This window comes from Empidonax traillii, unplaced genomic scaffold (genome assembly GCF_003031625.1).
Source record: "Empidonax traillii isolate 1590-97213 ecotype Southwest subspecies unplaced genomic scaffold, ASM303162v1 scaffold867:size481033, whole genome shotgun sequence".
Classification (NCBI taxonomy): Eukaryota; Metazoa; Chordata; class Aves; order Passeriformes; family Tyrannidae; genus Empidonax; species Empidonax traillii.
This window is the reverse complement of record NW_020956060.1, coordinates 367,554-375,598: the sequence shown is the minus strand read 5'-3', so window position 1 is coordinate 375,598 and position 8,045 is coordinate 367,554.

Sequence of the window (8,045 nt, the reverse complement as noted above, 5' to 3'; positions counted from 1 at the left end):
AGGGCTAGTCTAGTGTGGAGGGTGCTGAGATGTGCTTTTAGCACAGACTGCCCATGAGACTTCCCACATCATTCCGATTCCAGCCAGCAAAGCACCTGAGTGGCTGCTCTGCTCAGTGTGCACACCCAAGACACCGTGAATTCACAGGGACTTGATTAGCAGGTCATAGTTGAAAAATATTTCACATGGTTTGCTGGAAAAAGGCCCTTGTGATTTCCACAAGAAAGTGGAGAAAGTACAAGTCAGAAGGGAATCTCCAACTCAGGATGCCAACAATGACTATTCTAAGGGAGAGAACTAGCCAAATCCCATCCTTAGACATGTGCATTTAAGTCCAGCATATCTCACTGAAACTACTCACCTAAATACAGAAGAACAGAAAGAATGCAGACCCACACTTGGAAGAAAGTGAAACAAGGAACAATATGAAATATATATCTATATTTTTTCCTTCTCTGGAGAAATAGTTTTCTATTTATTTAGCAAAAGTAAATTTCGTTCAATATTTTTCCATAGAAATATAGACTGAAAAGAAGTGCTTTATATCTAATGTGCAACAGGACTATCTAAAAAGTTACATATGAAAGGTCTATACAGACACCCTCTGAGCTTCAAAAGCAAGATGGCATTTTGTGGAAAACTGTAGGCCACCACTAAAAAGGAAAAATCCTGTAAAAATATGTTACCTCCATGCCTGACTACATAGACTATACATTTTTATTTTCCAAATCAGGCAGCTGAGGCTCATATTTCTTACCAGTATTAGTAAAATCAGCATTTGCAATAATAGTTCATACCTTACATTTGCACTGAAGACTTCTAATGTAGTCTGAATTGTCAGTGACAAAAGTGACAAAAATCCATGGTGGGTGTAAGAGAAATAATTCTATTTGCCTTGAGACTCCTTACAGGGTTCATTTCATGAGATACTATATCATCACATGCAACCTGATGCAAAGTGAACTGAAATCAACAGCAGTGGTCCTGATGGATTTCAGTGATGGGGTGGACAAGTTAATAATGCCATGCTTTGAAATGAAATGACATATTAAAAAGACCTACAGAGTGATTTTGGTGGATGTATTTAATGGTCTATTGCCATGACATTAAAAAAAAAAAATTTCCATTTTAACTAACACAAGAACAATTTCCCTATAAAGTAGCAAGTGAAAGACCTAAAAGAAAGATCTTTTTGAAAGCAAACCATAATTTTTGTATATTGGAAATAAGGTCATGAATAGGTTTTGGTAAGCTTTTGTAGCAATCCAAAATATATAAATGTGTATTGTTAATACTACACCTTACGAGGCTGAATTGGATCCCTTTTATGTGCTATATTAGTTTAATAAATATTAAAACTAAATTAAATACATTTACCCTTTTGTGTTTTTCTTGAGATAGTCCAAAATTGGAGGTGAAGTATTCTAATTCTATTAAGAAAAAGTCACATAAAAAGCAAAATGTCTTTGTGTCAGCATCTCTACGTTTTGCTGCCACGGATATTTTTGCTAAAAGGCTTTTTAATTTTTTTGCATCAATATTATATTCAGTGCATGTGTAGATTGGTACTTTAGTACCACTTTTTGCCCTGCCAGAGATTAAATTATAAAGTTCTGTCTTAAGAAAAAATCCATTTTTAACAACAGTGCATAAAACAAGGCAAAAAATAATCTAAAAGATGTGTGGGTATAATTTGAATGAAATCTCTTTTCTCAGCACAGATTGATCATCAAGCCCTCTTTGGGTAGGACTGCTCTTCGACTTCATAGGCTGCCCTGTGTCTGGAGAGCATGCAGAACCAGACCCAGGATTTTAGGGGTTAATCCTCAGAGCTTCTCTGAAAGCTGGCTATGACCTACAACTGTTTGTCTGCTACTGGCAAGTAGCTAAAGTGCAATAGTGCCAGGCTCCCTTCCAGAGTAATACAGAAAAAGCCCAGCTGTGCAGATTCAGTTGCTGGCTAAGATAAAGCTATACTTTTTTGTTAGAGGTTTTGATTTTCTAGTCCAAAGTTAACTTTGTGGGCTAAGAACTGAAAAGGTTATAGGCTTAAATAAATGAATCGGGTTCTTGTGCTATAAGGATAATTAAGATCATTAAACACTTATAGTACATAAAGGCTGAAAGGAATAAATGTAACAGTGTGTAGTGCTCTTTGGAAAGTCCACAAAATTTCCTATTTCCTTCTCTGAGTAGCCAAATCTCCATTTACATAAAGGAGAAAGATGCACACATACCCATTTGACAAAAATAATTACGGCTGGCAATTCTCTGTCCTGTTCAGCTATGCAGACCTTTCCCTTGCAACTATTACTACACAGTTAAGCCTCAGAAATCTGTGGTGAGGAAAGTAATGGTCCTCTATTGGTCACTGTGATTTTCAACAGGACGCAGCCAATCCCCGGACAAAACATTCACAGTACATCCAGTACTATGTGACAATTTAGGACAAAAGAATAAGAATTCATTATTCAGCTGAACCTCCATGAACAGGAAGAACAGGAGGAGATGTGATTTGTCTGAGACATCAGTTCCAGGACTCTATTCATGCACATCCTGTGGGGTATTAGGTGAGAAATATACCATAATTATGACTTCAGTTTTTTGAGTCATCAGAGAATTAGCACCTGCAAGAGCCCAACGACTCTTCCACCATTGTGTGGTATTAGTTTAGGCTTGACTTGAAAACAAAGCCAGTACCTTGTGTACCACAGCTGCATTTCTAGAGGCGTTTTTTATTGGTAATTCAAGTACGGATTGTCAGAAGCTTTAATAATGTGAAGAGGTGACATCATATATAAAAATGATTTTTCACCTTTTGGAGATTTTCCGACCTATGCCAGGTGCAAAAGAAAAGGAGGCCATTACAGCATCTAGAGAGGAATATGTTTTAGTGCATGCTAACAATGTCCCTTTTTTGACTTAATTATGCTGAAAGAAAAAGACCAGGGGGGAAGGATGTGCCATGAGCAGCTACCAGTGCTCTTTGCACTGTGAATCCTCTGTGATCATGATCTGTGGTGCGCGGGGGCTGTTTTCATTTTAATAACTGACTCATGTTCTACAATACAGCTCCCACTGACCTTATGAGCTTGCAAATGGCTGTACAAGATATAAAATAGGAGAATTACATAAAAAATCCCCTTTATTTGAAATGTTTGCTACACATATATGTTTGTCTTCAACAAAGAGTCCCTATTCAACCCCTTTTAATATTTTCCATTTTTCTTTTTAACAGGGTTTGGGGTTTTTTTTCTAAAGGGCTCTTCACATACTCAGTAGGTTTTTCCCTTTCTCTCCTGTTTATGACTCAGTTGTCACAAAAGGTTTTAAATATCTTCAGTCCTCTTCACTTCTGAAGCTATTATCAGTCTCAACTCATAGCATATCGAGAAAAGCAGCCCCACTCTTTATCTCCCTCCTCTTGCAGACAGTATTTATGGAAATGTATCTGCTTCTCAAGAACAGCTAACACAATCTCTCGTCCCCTGAAATTAACCTAGAAACTGTCCCAAAAAACCAGATTCCTTTCAGGTGGTGCTAATCTTAAGTGCCTCAAATGCCTGTATGTTATGCTGACAAGCACTTGTCAGAACATTTCTGATATTCAAAATCACACAGAGGCAGGCAACTAGGAATTCTATACCCGACAGAAAATATTGCTTTATCATTGGAAACACAGCCTTTCCTTTTTTAGCCTAGGAGGTCTCAATATATCAGATCTTAAATCTATACCACTATTCTACACTGGAAAACAACTTTCAGCATGTTCTAGAGCTTTATTAATTTTATAGAAAGTTTTTATTTCCTGCTTTCTTTTTTTTTTTTCCCTTTTCTTTTCATGGGGAGGTGCACGGATAGATTTGCTCTACTTCAAGGGTTTGAATTTCTGAGGTGTGAAAAGATCCTGAGCTACTTAAGAGGAATTTCTCAAAAACACTTATATGCTTGTATTTTGAGGGAGAGAAAAGCTGTATAAAGGGTATGTTGCTGCCATGAAAACATGCTTCTGACCCTCTTGCTATACTCTATCTAACAAATGACTATGTGAACTCTGAAGTTGTCATGAAATAGCTGTGTCCTCATACTTTCCTTGGACTCTTTTTCTGTCAGTCTTCCTGATTTCACCTCTCCAGGGGAGAGGCAGGATTTCTCAATTCTCTTTTCATTTTGCTGTGTCTCTCGTAACTGTGCCAGCCCAGAAGTCTGAATGGATTTGCAACTTTTCTTTCAGGGAGTCTTCATTAAAAATAGAATGGTATTTAAATATTTAAGCTTAAATATGCAAACTTAAATATTTCACATAAATGGATTTGAAAATGACAATCTACATGCATATCTGTCCTGCCTCAAGCTTTCCCATCCACTAAAGGGAGAGCAACCAAGCTTATTTTCTCTGTAAACAACAGCAACAGCTTGCATTCCCAGGCTGCTCAGTCATAAATCTTGTCCTTTGTCAATCAGATCTCTTGATCTTTCCTATGCTTTTTTTTTTTTCTGGGCCTGCTTGGGATTTCAACATTTTAGTTGAGATGCACTTCTCAGACTGGTTATATCATTAGTAGATTCTCCCGGTACCTACTAAGACAAGCACTAAGATGGACATTAACATTTTGTAAAGTTCACTTTCTTTTGAGAGGCTGTCCCCTTATCAAAGATTTGCTGCCTGTTCTGTTTCTTTCCAAAGTCTACTTTTTGAACTCACTTAATTCAAGACCAATAGCCAAGGCAACATATTGTATTCATAAATTATTACAGAGCAGCTCCACTTTCATCACAGCAGTTATGCGACTTCCCGCGGATCCAACTTCCAGAGCACACTGTCTTATGTTTCAAGGAGTCATCATGCCTTTCCCACACGAGAGAGCTCTGGTGTTCTGGTAACCTATATAACCTGTATTTATATGTATTAGTTACATTTTGACAATGTTGATACAGCAACACAGGCTTAGCCATACAGAGTGCTGTGAGAAATGTCCTCCCTTGGATCAGTAAGGCACCAACACTTGTCCTTCGTATCAGCAAAGTGAATAGTCCTCATGATGACACAGTGCCAAACTTTAATTGACTTTTCCTGTTCTGCAAATTTAACATGCTTTTTGCCCTTCCAGAGGACTGAGTCACATGTAACATAGGAGTTACAGTCTATAATTGTGAGGAAAAAATTTACATAGCAATACCAGAGGCATTCTCCTCTCTGCACCAGTAAAGAGGTTTCCCGGCAACAGCAACATTGTAGAGGTACTATGAGATAAAACATAAAATCACAGCCCTGAGCACCTGCTATCATCAAGCATCCCCTAGCACTCAGCACAAGATTGAAGGTGTTAGTTCCATTTCCCTGACCAGATTCCCCTGTGATATTTTAAAACCCACCTGCAGCTTCACTTTCTCTTGGATTTCTAGCTCTTGGTTTCCTGCATGCTGTTAAAATTTGCCAGTTTCCAGCTGTGGTTAAGGAAAAGGGGAATTGTGCGGGAGATGTTTATTCATCTGGACGAGTAAACAAAAGACACTTTTTGAACTGAAGTTATTATTTGCCTTGGAAATGGCAAATGGCTGTGATCAGCACCTCAATTAGCTCCCATGCCTGATGCCGAAGCTTTTTTCAGTGACATGCTTGCTTTGTCCTGTTTTACAGTACAGAAAGAAAGGACAAATTATATGACCATTGTAATTATTATGTTTCCAAAGGAAGGTTTCCATTTCAGAGCATTGGCAGTTGCATCGAATAGCTTTGTGCTCACTGCCACATTTTCCTTTGTCTTTGTTAGCTCTGGGGTCTGTTCTGTGCCACGATTTAGCTCTTTTCTGACACCAGACAGCTCACTTTAGACTGGCAAGACTCAGAAGCTAAATGAAAGTGAACTTCAAGCAAAGGGTTAAACTAAATCTCTGTTGGTGTGAATAAGGAAGAAAATTTCCCGTCAAAACATGCATTAATATTCCTGTCATATACACTACATTTTATCCATTATTTGGATGGTCTAACAAATACTACATGAGTTTAGTCCAAAAGTCACCTCACTGTCTGATTAACACATAAGTCATATTATAACACTTAGAGAACTTTCAAGCATATTCATTTGTAGAAATAATGTCATGTGAACTTTTCAGGTCAAGGAACTATCACAGTACAGATTTGTCAAGTATTTACCATGAATTGAAACATATTTCTGATTAGGTGTGGGTGTTCTGTTGTAAGAGAAGTGCTAAATAATAGTGATTGTACATTTAGCAAGTGCAAATACTTGTATGTGCAAACCTAGGTTTTTGCATGCTCAGATAAGGTGGTTTTCAAATTTTGCAGGCACATTTATGGATCTCTGAAAAATTTTACATTTTCAGTAGGGAAAGAACTCTATTACTGAGTTCTAAAATACCCTCCTTTTGAATGCTTACTTACTTAAAAACACAGTCAAATGATTTCAGATGTATAAAGCTTGTTAAATTAATGGAGTATAATAAAAAGTTAGTACATATAAAAGTTTATAAAAAGACATAGCAAAATAATCTTAGAAGTAGACTGTCATGTATATGTTGTGCATCATCATGTTAAAATTTTTTAAAAGGATTACACTGAAGCCAAATGAAAAAAACAAAGAAACAGGAAAAAAGGATGGATCAAATGTCTCTTTTTGAAACCTACAGTTTTCTTAATATTGCTCCAAAAATGCATCCATAAAAAGAAATTAGGTAATTGCTTATCCCCTTGGAAAAAATCAACCCAATGAAAACATTTCCTGTTTGTTCAATGTTTTCTTCAAAAATGTTGAATGTGGGGGTGATTCTTTAGGAAAAACGTATAGTTTTGTCACTTAAACACAAGAAGTCCAAAGAATTCCCTACACTGAAGAAGAAATTTTGCAGGGGAACTTTCTGACCACTTTATCTGTATCTGACCAATATACATATCCCTAATCAGGCAAAGTTGCTGATTTATGAATGTCTGATGCTCATAAAGGACTGTGGAGAAAGGAGGTTATTTCCCTGACACCGCTTTGTAGAATGAAAGTGAGTGATGCAGCTATCCTTCACCTTTAGGTTTCATATTACAACTTTTTTAAGTCCAGGAGTCAGTTTTGAGCACTGCAGACAAAAATAAGGGTCAGTTTTCTACTGCTTGAACAGAAGTTCAATATAGACAAAGGATGGTGGGGAAAGATGCTGGGAGGGTGAGGAAAAGGACCATATCAGCAGAAATGTGACAATGCTGTCATCTAAATTTGAGGTCATGGAGTGTAATAAGTGACTGACACCTTACTGGGCATCACCCGTGCAGAGTGAAAGTATAAAAAAGCTATGCCGTGCAAAATACAATTCTTGTTAAGTACTCTTGCTGTTATCAGTAAACTGCTTCAATAAAAATAATTCAGGCTTTTAGGAAGGTAAGCTTTTCAAACTGTTGTAAAATTACTACAATATATTTTACACCAAACATTTGCCAGACTTGATTTTTCTCAAATTAGGCTGATGTAGGAGATATGGTAGAAATGTGGATAAGCAACAACAACTAAAACAAAAAAGAATTCAGGGTGGGAGCAGGGAATTTACAACTTCTCCAAATTAAAATATTTTAAATTTCTTAATAAAGACATACATAAAGCAACATATTTCTTAACTTAAACCGTGCTAAGCTTTTCCTCAAGGCTTCTGTGATTACACTCAGAGTACCAGGCTCTAAAGACAATAGACTGGTTATACTGAGGGTATACTCTATCTTTTGAGATAGCTAAGAAACAGTGGGGAAAAAAATATCTTTTGCATTATTTCTATTAATCACTGTTAAGGGACTAGCTATAATTAATTAGGGCATCATTTTCAAAGTTAGGTGTCCCAATAATTTTGCTGCCTGATTTTTCCTAGATGCAGGGCACCCATCAATCAAGTTTAGACACAGAAGTCATTCACTATCATTATTAACAATATCAGAAATAACACAACAAGAGGAGACAAACTGAGCCTTTGGTATTTGACAACAATTAAAATTTAAGAAAAAGAATTTTGAAATACCTTACTACCTATGATGAAACATATAGAATACT